The following is a 12,667-nucleotide window of genomic DNA, read 5'->3' on the forward strand; positions in this document are numbered from 1 at the left end:
CCCTCACTTTAGGTAAAGAGACAGGGTCCTTGGGGATGCATGGATCTCTGTAAAAGGGAGATAGAATAGAACAATAGAACGCATGGGTAGCCTGAGATCAGGTGTGAACAGGAGTGGATAGAATGGGGTTAAGGGGGAGATGGGAAAATAAAAAAAAAATAAAATAAAAAACATACTGTAACAATGACTTGATTGACATCATATTAAGGTGTTGCGGGAGGTCCTTCCGTTCCTCCAGCCAATAGCCACTGAGATACCAGCCCATTGGGGCGTGGTCTCTTTCCCTTTAAAAGAGCGGCTACTTCCCTCCTCACTCTCTTTACTTCCTGCTCCAGTTCCGGTGACTAGACTTCTTCCTAATTGCGCAGAGGGCTGTTGTTTGGGACAGTGATCTGTAAGTTTTTTCCCCTTTAAATAAATACCACCCTATTAATCATAATTCCAAACTGGTGTGGGATTGTTTATGACTTATGCCTTCATTAAGGGATGCAAATATGAAAAATTAAGTTACCCCTACAAGCTTCATGTACAGTAAACTTGAACACTGTTTGTCATAGATATGTTATGTGCAGTGAGGATCAGTAAAGTTGTGAAGAAAGACCACTCAAGACCCTTGACTATTTTTCAAAACAGCACAAAACCTCAAAAAGTTCTATTTACTAAGTGGAAAGTGAACAGATAAATGGGCACTGCCTCCCTTGTTTCCTAAGCCAAGCATAAACAGATCATCTGCTGCCTGAGTAGAGCCTTCTACAGCATCCTTCTAGATGGGCAAACACTATCTCCTGATTTCAAAAGATAAGGATTGCCTTTTATGTCTGATCAGAGATTAAAATCTAGAATTTTTGATAGAAATCATCATGACTTTCTCAGCTCATAGGTGTCCACATACTACCTATATGAATCATATTAATCTGCCATGATTGGTCAAATAAAAATTATACTGTTAAAGAGCATTTAATATAACTTATATATTCAAATTTATTCACTTATTTATTAGTTGATTAAAGTAAATAACATGAAATAATTAAAACCACCATCATCCCAGTTGGTTAACAGTTGAAAGCAAACATCCTTTGAAATCATATGAATTCATTTTTTTCCTGCACGCCAAGTATGTTCAATTCACAAGAGTCCTTTGAAGAGGTTAGGTAAGGGTAAATAAGAACTTTTTCCTGCTAATATACCAGAAGCATCTGTTGAGTAAATAATAAATGTTATATAACTACTTTGGCCTTAGTTTGGCCCAGGCAAGTGAAACTTGAATTCAATCAACTCTCTTTAACTGTTTACCTTCCCAGGTCTCAGGCCTCAATGCTTCCTGCCTAGCTGCACCTATTTAGTGTTGGTTTGATATTTCATGCAGAATGCCTCCAGTTCAAATCAACAGAATTTCCTTGCCTTCCCATTTTTTTTCATTTTTCTAAATGATATTAAGGCCATATCATTCACCTAATTGTCTTTAAATGACATGACTTTCTAGTTGTCTCCTCAAACAGTACACAAAGTTTTTACACAATTGTTAGTCCACTGAGCTTATTGGATATGCAGTAGAAATATTTGTAAATTTCCAAAGAAAATAAATCACAATTTATAAACCTAAATATATTTTATTCTTTTAATTTTTGTTTAATTATTTTACAGGCTGATTGCAGGTTTCCCTCCATCCTCTCCTCCCATTCCTTTCCCAACCTCCCCTCTGGCCTCGCTGAATCCACTCCTCTTCAGGTTCTGTTCAGAAAGAGGAGCAGGCCTCCAATGGGTACCAACAAACGGTGGCATCTCAAGTTGTGAAAAGACTAAGCACATCCCCTTGCAGTAAGGCTGAACAAGAGAATCCAGGATGAGGAATAGGATCCCAAGAACCAACCAAAGCATTAGGGACAGCCTCTGTTCGCATTGTTAGGAGTTCCACAAGTAGATGAAGCTACACAACTGTCACATATATGTAAGGTTCTAGGTCAGTCCCATGAAGGCTCCATGCTTGCTAGTTTAGATTCTCTGAGTTCCTATGAGCTAGGTTAGTTGTTTTTATAGGTTTTCTTGTGATGTCCTTGACCTCTCTGGATCCTACAGTCTTTCCTCCCCTGTTTTTAGCAGGGTTCCCCAAGCTTGACCTACTATTTGGCTGTGGAACTGCATGTTTCCATCAGTGACTTGATAAGTCTTTCTGATGGCAATTGGGGTAGTCATCAATATGATCACAGAAGATGACCAGTTCAGTCTCTAACTTTATTCAGAGTTACATTTTCATGCACTGTGTTCCATTTAACCATATTATAGTCATCAAATTTCATGTTTAGAAAAGAACTCATCAGTGTTTGCAATTTCCCTTTTGTGTTTTATGTGCAAAGAACTGTGCTTAGGACTACAAAAATACTTACAAATAAACTTGTTAGTTTTAGGCTAATATACACACATATAAAGAATCAACGAGACCACAGTTAATTTTAAAGATCTTTGCTAGCTAATACTACTAAGGAAGTTTCAGAACTGTGTGCCATGTTCCAAGGAGGCTTATGTGATAGCCAGCTATAATTTGGAATTTGAACAATTCTACTGTCTTATTTTAAGTCCAATTTCCTTTTCAAATGTTCTGGGCAGTCACTCTAACTTCACACTGCCATCGCTGCTGTACATGGCTTGTCTGATTTGCATGGTAGTAGTTTATAATGTATATGTAAGCTTTGTTTTGACAAGTTCCCGGAGAACCAAGCTTGTAGCAGATGCTTAACACATATGTTTATTCGCCAAGCTCACTGTACAATTTAAAGTTTTCCTAGGAAATGATTAAATGATTCTCCATAGTGCAGAGTTCTACTGACAACATTCTCTTGAAGCTTTTGGAAATATTACTTGTAGGATTAAATCATCCTTGGGAAAAATTAAATAAAACTCCTAGCTTTTAGGGGCTAATTTCCATTTTGTATATTTTCCATCATAATATTTTTATGTGAGTCTCTGTTCAAAACAGAATTTGTATTTGTAACAAAATTTGTAGAGAATGGCAATAGATTTTCATTCTAACTAACTTGAAACTTGTGATTACCCCAAAAACAGGAAGGAAAATAATAAATTGTTGATAAAATAGCAGTGGGTATACACAAATAAAGACAGTCAAAAAACTTCATGCTTTTTTGCACATACAAATCTGAAATTTGCAAGAAAAAAGCCATACTAATAACAACTCAAACCTCCCCAAATTTCCATTTCTACCTTTTGCCTTTATTGCCTTTTTTCATAAATGGGATATAGAGTAAAATCATTTACTTTTTATTAATCTCAGTTGTAAAGGCGCTGATGTCCACCCCTTCGCCCTCAAAGCCTTTCAGTCACCAACCTCTATATTGTGCTGAAGTATTCTTAGGTTGCTAGAACATCTTTTTTTTTTTTTTTTTTTTTACTTAGCAAGCACCCTGCAGCTCCATTTTATTTTAATTATATTCCTAGAGTGTCTCCAAACAAACTTACATTGCAGATAAAGGTTTCAACAACCAGATTTTGAGTGGGCACGCTTTGAGACATAATCATGACCTTTATGGAGAATAAGATCTTGGACTTTCCTTCCAAAGTAGAGGGTGTGTTGTTTTAACGTGTTTGATCCTGCAGCCCAGTTCAGCCAGTGATAAAGGCTCTTCCTAGCCCAGGAACTTAAAGAATATAGCTTGCAACTGATTCAAGGGGGGGTGTGTGAGAGAACCCACAATCCTCTTTACCAACATGGATTCTGATCAGTAGTCCACATGATGCTGAGGGTAGGACCAGTTTCTTAACTTGGAAAGCCATTTTCTGATTCAGCAGGTTCCTGCAACATCAGGAGTAGCCCTTGGCCAAAGTAAGTAGATGCTGTTGGCAGAAGAATGTTCTCACTGCTTAGTTATCTCATATTTGTTGACAGAATGGTGGAGATGGATGTGGTGTTATCTCATTCCTCAGGAGGCTGCGGCACAATGACAGGAAAGATCTTAACCTGCATCTGTCTGGAGTGAGAGAATCATGGCGACTCCCTGACTCGGCTTCTTTCTCCTGCTAGAACATCTTTAAGCACTAGTCCTTCCTGGGGCATAAAATATCCTATTAGCAGATATTTATGATTTTCATGGTGTGATCTATTAAAATATTTTATAAACTAAATCTGATTTCCTATTATTGAACCAATGAGTCTCACATGGCCTAGTAAAGGGGTGCCAGTCAAAAGAGCCCACACCATTCCATTAGCCGGCAAAACCAATTCGATTCTACTTTAAATGCTGTAAATCATTATAGCTTTGTGCTTTAAAGTCAAAGCAGTTATTTGATGATAATAAATTAAAATCCAATGGCCTCACATTACCAGACAGAAAAAAAATGGCATGCAGATTCTGGATGTACTGTTTGAACAAAACAGTAACGCATATGAAATGATAGCCCAGCACTGTGAGTAATGGTATTTTTCATTATTCCTAAAGAATTGCGAATAAAAATGTTCTATGTTAATATGATGCCTATGTTGTTTGACAAAGCATATCTATTGAAATAACACAACGTGAAATGCACTCTGCATCCGGAAACAGATACAGGAAGGCAGGCATTGCGCGGTGGAGCTAGATTTCTTCCCTGTTTACATCACTTCCTATGAGTGTTTTCCCCAAACTTTAAGCATTTACTTTTTTAAATATTTTATGTCTTAACATGTCAGAATCTTGAAAATTAATATGTGTCTTATGTAAATATTTGTATATTTGATATGTTTTTGTCATAGTGGCACTTTTTTCAATATCTGGAATAAGTAATATATAAAACTTAAACATTCGTCCAGTTATGTCACGTATGTATGTCAAAAAACTGGGCAACTACTATTTTATGAAATAAAATGTCTATATTAACGGTGCCTATAGTTGGAAAGAAATTCAAGTATAATATCCACTTTTTCTCAACAGTAAATTAATTCTTCTGAAATACTCACTCTGTATAAGACATTTATATGATGAGTTGAAATCCTTACAGGTGAAATAACTCACAAGGCACTCAAAATAACAATGCAAGCTGGCTATACATCTGATCCTTGCTTTCTCTTACAAAAGGATTCAATTTTTCTGCAATTTCATTTGATGAATAATTATCTACTTCATCATGTAAATAATTCAGATTCTTTGGTCACTGATATGGCTGATGGTTAAAGTCACTTGCCACAAATCCTGATGACCTGAGCTTGGTCTCTAGGACATAAGTGGCGGAAGGAGAGAGTTAGCTCTTGCAAGTTGTCCTCTGACCTCCCTCTATGTCCCGTGGGAGTTGTGTGTCAACACATGGGTACACACACACACACACAAATTCATAAGAGTAAAACATTTCTAAAGAAAATGCCAAGAGCCTTCATATTACTTGATAATTCCCAGTTGCGTAAGTCACCAGTCTTGTTCGTTTCTGTTTCAATATTTATGTTTCTATGAATCCTCTTGAGATTTCGTCTTGCGAAAGAAATATCCGGAAAGAGCTGCATCTTATAATGAGCCTTATACAAGGCTGGTTACCTGATTGTTGACATCAAGCTTCAATCTTTGGTGCTCAGATAGGAAGCAGGCTGTCACTTCAATTTTCTTATAACTCTTAAGACTTGCTTTGTGTCCTAACATGTGGCTGATTTTGGAGAAAGTTCCATGAGCTGCTGAGAAGAAAGTCTATTTTTAGCAATTGTTTACAATTTGTCCTAAGATGTCCATAAGGTTTGTTGATTGATGTCATTTTTTTAACTCAAGTATTTCTCTGCTTACTTTTGTCTGGATAATCTTTTTATTAGCAACACTGTTTTGAAGTCTCCCACTATTTTTGTGTGAGAGTTAATATGTCATTTTAGCTTAATAGTGTTTCTTTTATGAACTTCAGCACACTTGAAATTGGTGGGTGAACAGAATTGTAACATTCTCTTGATTGATTTTTCCTTTAATGGGTATAAAGTATCTTCGCCTTTCTCTTCAGATTCATCTTTGTTTGAAGTCTTTTTTTCTCCGAGATTAAAATAGCTACCTCTGCTTTCTTAATCTAATTTTTTTTTTGGAATACCCTTTTCTATCCTTTACCCTAATGCAATATCTGTCCTTAATTGTGGGGTATGTATTTTGGGTGCAGCAGAAAGATGGATCCTGATTTTTATTTATTTATTTATTTTTTGTGTGTGAATTGGTTGACCAAAGCAAAACGGACTCCATAGTTTTGTTTTTTTGTGGGGGCTTTCAATTCTGATATGTTTTTAATCTTAGAGATTTTTTTATTTGTTTCTATTTTGATTTCCATTGTGTGTGTATGTGCATGTGTGCGTGTGTGTGTGTGTTTAAGAGAGGGAGAGAGAAAGCAAAGATAGAGTTGGATAGGTATGGATGTAACAGGTTTTGATGAAGGCGGAGGTATAATCAAAATATATTTTGTGAAAGAAAATTTAAATAAAAAAATAAGCATAAGAATAATTTCAACTATTCAATGAAAAAAACTGTCAAAATAAAGTTCTTGCAGTTTCTAGAGAGTACACAGGCAGCTCAGTGTACAAATACAAAAATCATAGACATTTATTAGCGTTTGAAAACAGGCCAGTGGCTCTCTGGGTGTGATTTCCGTCTAGTACTGGCTGCTGAACAGCACATACTGCCTGGAGATGCTCCCGTATTCTAGGGATGTGCATCCTAACCCACTTCTAAGTCACTATTGATGTCTTGTGCCAAAGTCTGATGGAGGAGTGGGTTAACCGGTAGAAAAGTAAACATGAAAAATATGTCAATCATTTCCTGAGAGAATTGTAAATGATTTATTTCTAAAAGAAAATCAAATAACTTCTGGGTTATGTGTATAGTGTGTGTGTGTCTTCTACATTGTTCAAAGTTCAGAATCTACTCCCTTGTGTTACATTCACCACTCCTATGTCTTGTGGCTAATTTGACTCTGTTTCCTAACTCTTAAACTCACACAATCTAATTTCATGTTAATCTTTGCTGACTGATTGATATTTTATTAAATGAGTAGGGGAGGGAAAAATAACCCAATTTCCCAGTGAACTGAATTTATCTTATATATTTGAAATGCAGGTTTTGGTTTTGCATTTCAATTTAGGGCTGAAGACATCTGGGGTGGGCACACAGCTGCCACAGGGCACATGTCCAGGTCAGAGGACAGTTTGCAAGATTTGTCCCCACTCTTTCACCATGTGAGGAGTGGCATCAAACTGGCATCAGGCGGTTTCTGACTCCTTCACCAGATACTCTTCGAAAGCTATTTTACTGGGTGTGTCCCGAGCAAGAGATTTTGATGATCTCAAGTTGTATGACTTCTTAGAGAGAGAAGTATGATTTGAATAAATAGAATATGGATATCATCTCAGTCTTGAGAGAGATGGAGAAAGAGTGAGAATGAATGACTGATGAGGCTCCAAAAAGATTCATATTCTCTACAGACTCATATTCTCTAAAGGTTTATATTCTACAGAATGACTAAATCTTCCTCTCAAAATAGCAGTTATAAGAGAATGTTGGTAGAGCAGGCTTGGATAAAAGGGATTCCTATTTTAAATTCCCTTTCTATATTGCACATAAAATATAGACCTTAAGTATCTGAGCTGGTTGAATGATAATGGCTGAAGTTTTTTATTTCCCAGATGTATTTAGTTTTTATGTCGATGAGGGGTGTGGAGAAACAGGATGTGCGTGCCTCAGTCCTCATGGAAGAGGTCACAGGACATCTTACAGGAAGCCGTTCTCTCCTTACAATGTGTGTGTTCAGAGGCTCACTCAGATCATCAGCTTTGGTGGCAAGCCCCTGCTGAGGTATCTTGCCAGCCCTGATGCTTTATGAAGAGTGAGTGGAAGGATTAAGTGGAAGACAGCCCGGAATGTAGCTCAGTGATGTACCCCTCACCTGATATGCCTAAGGTCTGGGGTTTGATGCCCAGCACCTCAGCACATGAAAATTAAATGTCTTATTAGGAGCATAAAAACAGGTTTTCTTGGGGGAAAATATTGTTAGAGTGGAATATTTTGACTGTAATCTCAATTTAAGATGTTTTCTAAGAAACGTATTTCTCGTTCCCACTTTCTGACTCTGCCCAACCTCTTTCATGCTTGGTACCTGCTTCACAGAAAAGACTGCTTATCTTTTCTACAGATCAGTAATGCTGTAACAAATCCTATCATTGCCTTCTGTGGACAGCACATCAGAATCTTACGTCCCATTAAGACCCGCAGAATTGTCCATCTTTTCTGATAACCACACTAGCAAAGGAAGAAGAAAAGCTTGTGTCTGGATGGCCATGGACTTCAGTGTGCTCTTTATGCCCAGGGAGTCAATAAGCCATGAATAAATAGAAAGCCATGTCACGCTGACCTCCCTTACCTTAGAACTTCTCATTCGGCTTCTTAAAAGATCTGTGCTTAGGCTGCCCTGCTTCCTGGACGGAGATAAATAGGTTCTGTGGCAGCCTGACTTTTTCTGAGGCAGCACTCAATTCATCACCCTGCTCCTGAAGCACATTCTCCAAATCCTGACAATAACATCCCGAAGCTTTCAGAGGGGAAAAATAAACCCTCATTTCAGGATCTGTAAATTATCGAGAATAGCCATGAATAAAATGAGGATCAATCTTGATTCATGCTTTCAGAACAACCTGGGGAAATAAGGCAGTTCATGCCCTTAAGACCATTGCTCAGGAGAACTCAGACTAGAGGAAATTAGGCAGAAAACAGAAACGATATTAAATATTCTTCTTTGTGCCATTTTAAAGAATTCAATTATTGAGTATCTTTGCACAGAACAGTATGAAGCTGGTAGTTCACCACCTGTCCAAAAACGCTTTCTTGTAATTATGGAAAATTGAGAGGAAAAAAAAAAAACACAAGGACTTGGAACAGAAAATCAGTGACATTTGAGACAAAAGGACTTAGTTAGAAAACCCTTAGAAGTTCCAGGGAGCCTGGTACAAAATACTTCAGCCCTCTTCGGTGTGAAAGAATCCTAATCTGAAAGGACCTGTTGCTAAGAAAGAAGATGTAGTTCAGGTCACTTGATATCCCTTGACCAAAGTAGAATCCAAACCCATCTGTGAGGGAAGGGAAAGAGTAGCTGCAGGTGTGGGAAGGAGCAGTTGGCTGTCAGGCAATGACCATTCTCAACCATGAATAACTGATGCTACATAGAGCATCCCTTCTACTCAGGGAACTCTGTGACCAGTGAGCACTGCAGGCACACTAACATTTATTATGGAACTGATAAACCATATGCCAGAAGGCATCAAACTACGACAGCAACATCTAGATTTGGGAGTGGAAAACGTTAACAAAAATTATTTTCTGAAGGAGAGAGAAAGAGAGAGAGGGAGAGAGAGGGGGGGGGGCTATTCCTGGAAACAGAAAAGAATTTGGATGGAAGAGGCTATGTTGTGAGGAAAGTCCTCCAAAAATGGAACTGCTCCTCAGCAGTAGAATACAAAGAGGAGGAAAGTAAAGAGACAGAACTATCAGGTATACTTAGTATGTAGTCAGGTAGACCCGTGTGCGCGGATGGGGAAGAGTGGGAGACAGAACTATCTGGTGTGCTCAGCAGGTAGTCAAGTAGACCCGTGTGCATGGATAGGGAAGAGTGGGAGGCTACCAGAACAGTACCAGAAAACACACCCACTCACACCAGCATCATTCCAGGTAGCACTTGGAAACAGGTCTATGAGTTTAGGCTTAAAAATGCTACAGTAAATGCATCACTCTACTAATCTCACATGAAAATGAGAACATGGTCATTGAATAAGTCAACCTAAGTCATACAACCAGCAAGCACTGATGCTAGGATTTTTGGGGGGCACTGTGCTGCCAGCTGTGACAAGGTGAACGGAAACCCACAGGGAAAGGATCTCTTAATTTGCCCTAATATCAGGTCAAAGTGACGACGCAGTTTGTTTAGTGGGAAGAGAGAAAATAGAATCTCCTATTGGAAAAGATGAACTAAGAATAGAAAAAGAAGGATCAGGCAAAGAATGGTTTGCCAATGTGGCTGCTGAAAATGAAGAGTGGAAAACTTAAGAGCACACTTGAGGGAAATTAGTGTCTAAAACTGTCCATGACTGGATCAAAGTGAAAAGAAAGGGGCCAGAGAAGAGAAAGGAAAAATCAAGTGACAGAATGTGAGTCAGACACTCTGGAGACTGGGAGCATGCAGGAATAGCAGGCGTTCCTAGGTGAGTGGTACCCTCATACTGGAAGAAGAAATTGGAAGGACCTAATCATCTTAGTTCTGAGTCAATGCTTAGCATTTGGATGACATAGGCAGAAAAGTCTAGAAGGAGCTAAGAAGTCTCTTGGAGATATTTAAATTAAATCCATTAGCTTCATAAAAATTAGAACAAATAATGAGGCTGAAAAGATTGCTCAGTAGCTAAGAAATGCACAGGAAGCACAGAAAGAATGAGAATCTGAGTTCAAATCTCCAGCACTCCTTGGATACCTTTAAATCCAACACTGGGACCAGGGACCAAGGGATTGAAGACAAGCAGATCATCCTAAGTGAGGTTCCGGGTTTAGTGAGGGATGCAGTCACAAAGGGATAAGGTGGAAAGGAATAGAGATGAAGTCTTCTGGCCTCCACAGTGCACTTGAGCACGTGCCCAGGCATGCTCATGCACATGCCCACACACATACACACGTACATGCACACACACATGCACATGATCACTGTTGTAAGCCCTGTCAAACTGCACTTCATAAACTTCACTACTATGTAGCCTTCTGTTTCCCAGAATTTCCTGAAATCCAAACAGAAGTAATCACTCCCCTTAAATGCAGAGATGGCACGCTGTCTCTAGCTCTCATCTGGTTGACTTAGAGGTCCCTCTGCTCACAGAGGCCGGTGTCATCTCAAGTCTCCATGACATGGCCACATCAGAAAGATTCCTAATTCCTCAATCATACATGATGCTCTAAGGTCAAAGTCAATGCAGCTTTGCATACCTGACCCCCACCACCCACCTACTCTTATGACGGCATCTGTCTGCTCCAGCCAGTATGGGCTCCCCTCACCTCTCAAGTTTGCCTTGCCCTGACCTCCTTTTACACTTCTCTGTTCATTTTTCCCTAGCTAACACATGTTGGCACATCTTCAGAGCTTACTTTATGATCACTTCATAGTCTTTAAACTCTCAGAACCAGATCAAGTAGTAGCTCTAGGGGACATTTCCAGCATCCTTTCTACGTTACTTCTCTGGTTATCCGATCTGTGTTTTCTCCTCTTGAGTCCTAATCATTGAGAATTAATGTTTCTGTCAACTGGTTGTTTCATTATGGCACTGAAACAGTCCTTTTGGGTCAGCAAAGACTAGTTTTTTCCCTATTTCATGGCCGACCCACAGCCATTTTGTTTGTCTTCTAAGAAGCAAACTACACATTCTCCCCGTTTTCCTTTTTGAACGTGACTTGGCATCGAAGGTGGCGGATTCTCGTGCTGTTTCTTCCTTTTCACCTTCCTTTCACACCTCTGCCTCTTTTCTATTGTGAAAAGATCTTGCAGACAGCTCAATAAGTAAGAGCAGTTGCAACAAAAGTCTGCAATATGTGTTTGATCCTTTGAGCCCATGTAAAAACTGATGTATTGATGCACATGTGTAGTCTCAGTTCTTCTATGGCAAGACAGGAGCTGGGCCAGGAAAATGCCCAGAAGTCCATGGGCCAGCTCACCTAGAGCACGTGACATCAAGTGAGAAGCAATAGAAAGATCCAAGCAGCATAGAGTTTGAACCATGTCTCATAGACATTTTCTGGTCTCTAACACATATCATGCCTGTGCACACTGACACACACCATAGATACATGCCCAAACACACATATAATTAACTAATTTAGGGATGGCTTACAGTGGCCTCGGAACTGAACTCCTCTATTTCTGCCCTGTTCCTGTGTGATTGCTCCAGCTCCCAGGCCTACATGCAATTCTATTTTTGACAAATCCCCTTATTTAGCCTTATACCCTACTGCTTATTCAATGCCACCACTTAAAATCTCAGAGGCATTTCCAATGTAAGTCGTTTGTAGACTAGCTCGAAAAAGTAAAGAAGAAAGCATATTTAAAATAACACTCACCCTCCTTCACATTTTCTTCTTTACTTTTTTTTTCTTTATCTTATCAAGTCTACATTGCAGAGCCACGTGACTGAAGGTTTATATAAAATCTTATAACATTCTTAATGTTTAATTTCTATCTCTTCCAAGGAAACCAAAATTTGTAAGAATACTATTTCAGTAGTATTTCTGTTGCTTAGAACAAACACTGCCAGGAAGAGCATCTTCCAAATGCTTTTATGAGACCTTGTGAGTTGGCACAGTGGGTAAAGACACTTGCCACTCCAACCTGCTGACTGGGATTAATCCCTCTTATGAAGATGGAAGGAGAGAGCAGACTAGACAAGTTCTCTGGCCTGAACAACACATCTGGCAAGAACATCCCCACTTATACTCATTCATGTACTTCTTTAAAAAAAAAATCATTGTTAAATTAGTTTATAGATAATTAATGTTTGTCACATTCACTAAACTGAAACCTTAGTCTGACAAATTGTTTATGTGTTTATTTATCCTTTTTTCACAGCTTCAAGATTTTTTTTTTTTTCGAGACAGGGTTTCTCCGTAGCTTTTGGTTCCTATCCTGGAACTAGCTCTTGTAGACCAGG

At 38.8% G+C, this 12,667-nt stretch overlaps 1 protein-coding gene across 9 annotated transcripts in view; it reads right to left on the reverse strand.

Moving 5' to 3' along the window:
- Nucleotides 1-12,667, reverse strand: part of Dgkb (diacylglycerol kinase beta) — a 592,477-nt gene that overhangs the window by 564,108 nt on the left and 15,702 nt on the right. The window contains exon 1 of one of the 9 annotated variants that reach the window (XM_057782586.1): nt 8,356-8,485. The exons of the other annotated variants lie outside the window; for them this stretch is intronic. The gene's annotated coding sequence lies outside the window, so the exon portion shown is untranslated. Of the gene's footprint in view, nt 1-8,355; nt 8,486-12,667 lie in introns of those variants that run through there. 9 annotated transcript variants of the gene reach the window in all.

This window comes from Chionomys nivalis, chromosome 10 (genome assembly GCF_950005125.1).
Source record: "Chionomys nivalis chromosome 10, mChiNiv1.1, whole genome shotgun sequence".
NCBI classification, from domain to species: Eukaryota; Metazoa; Chordata; class Mammalia; order Rodentia; family Cricetidae; genus Chionomys; species Chionomys nivalis.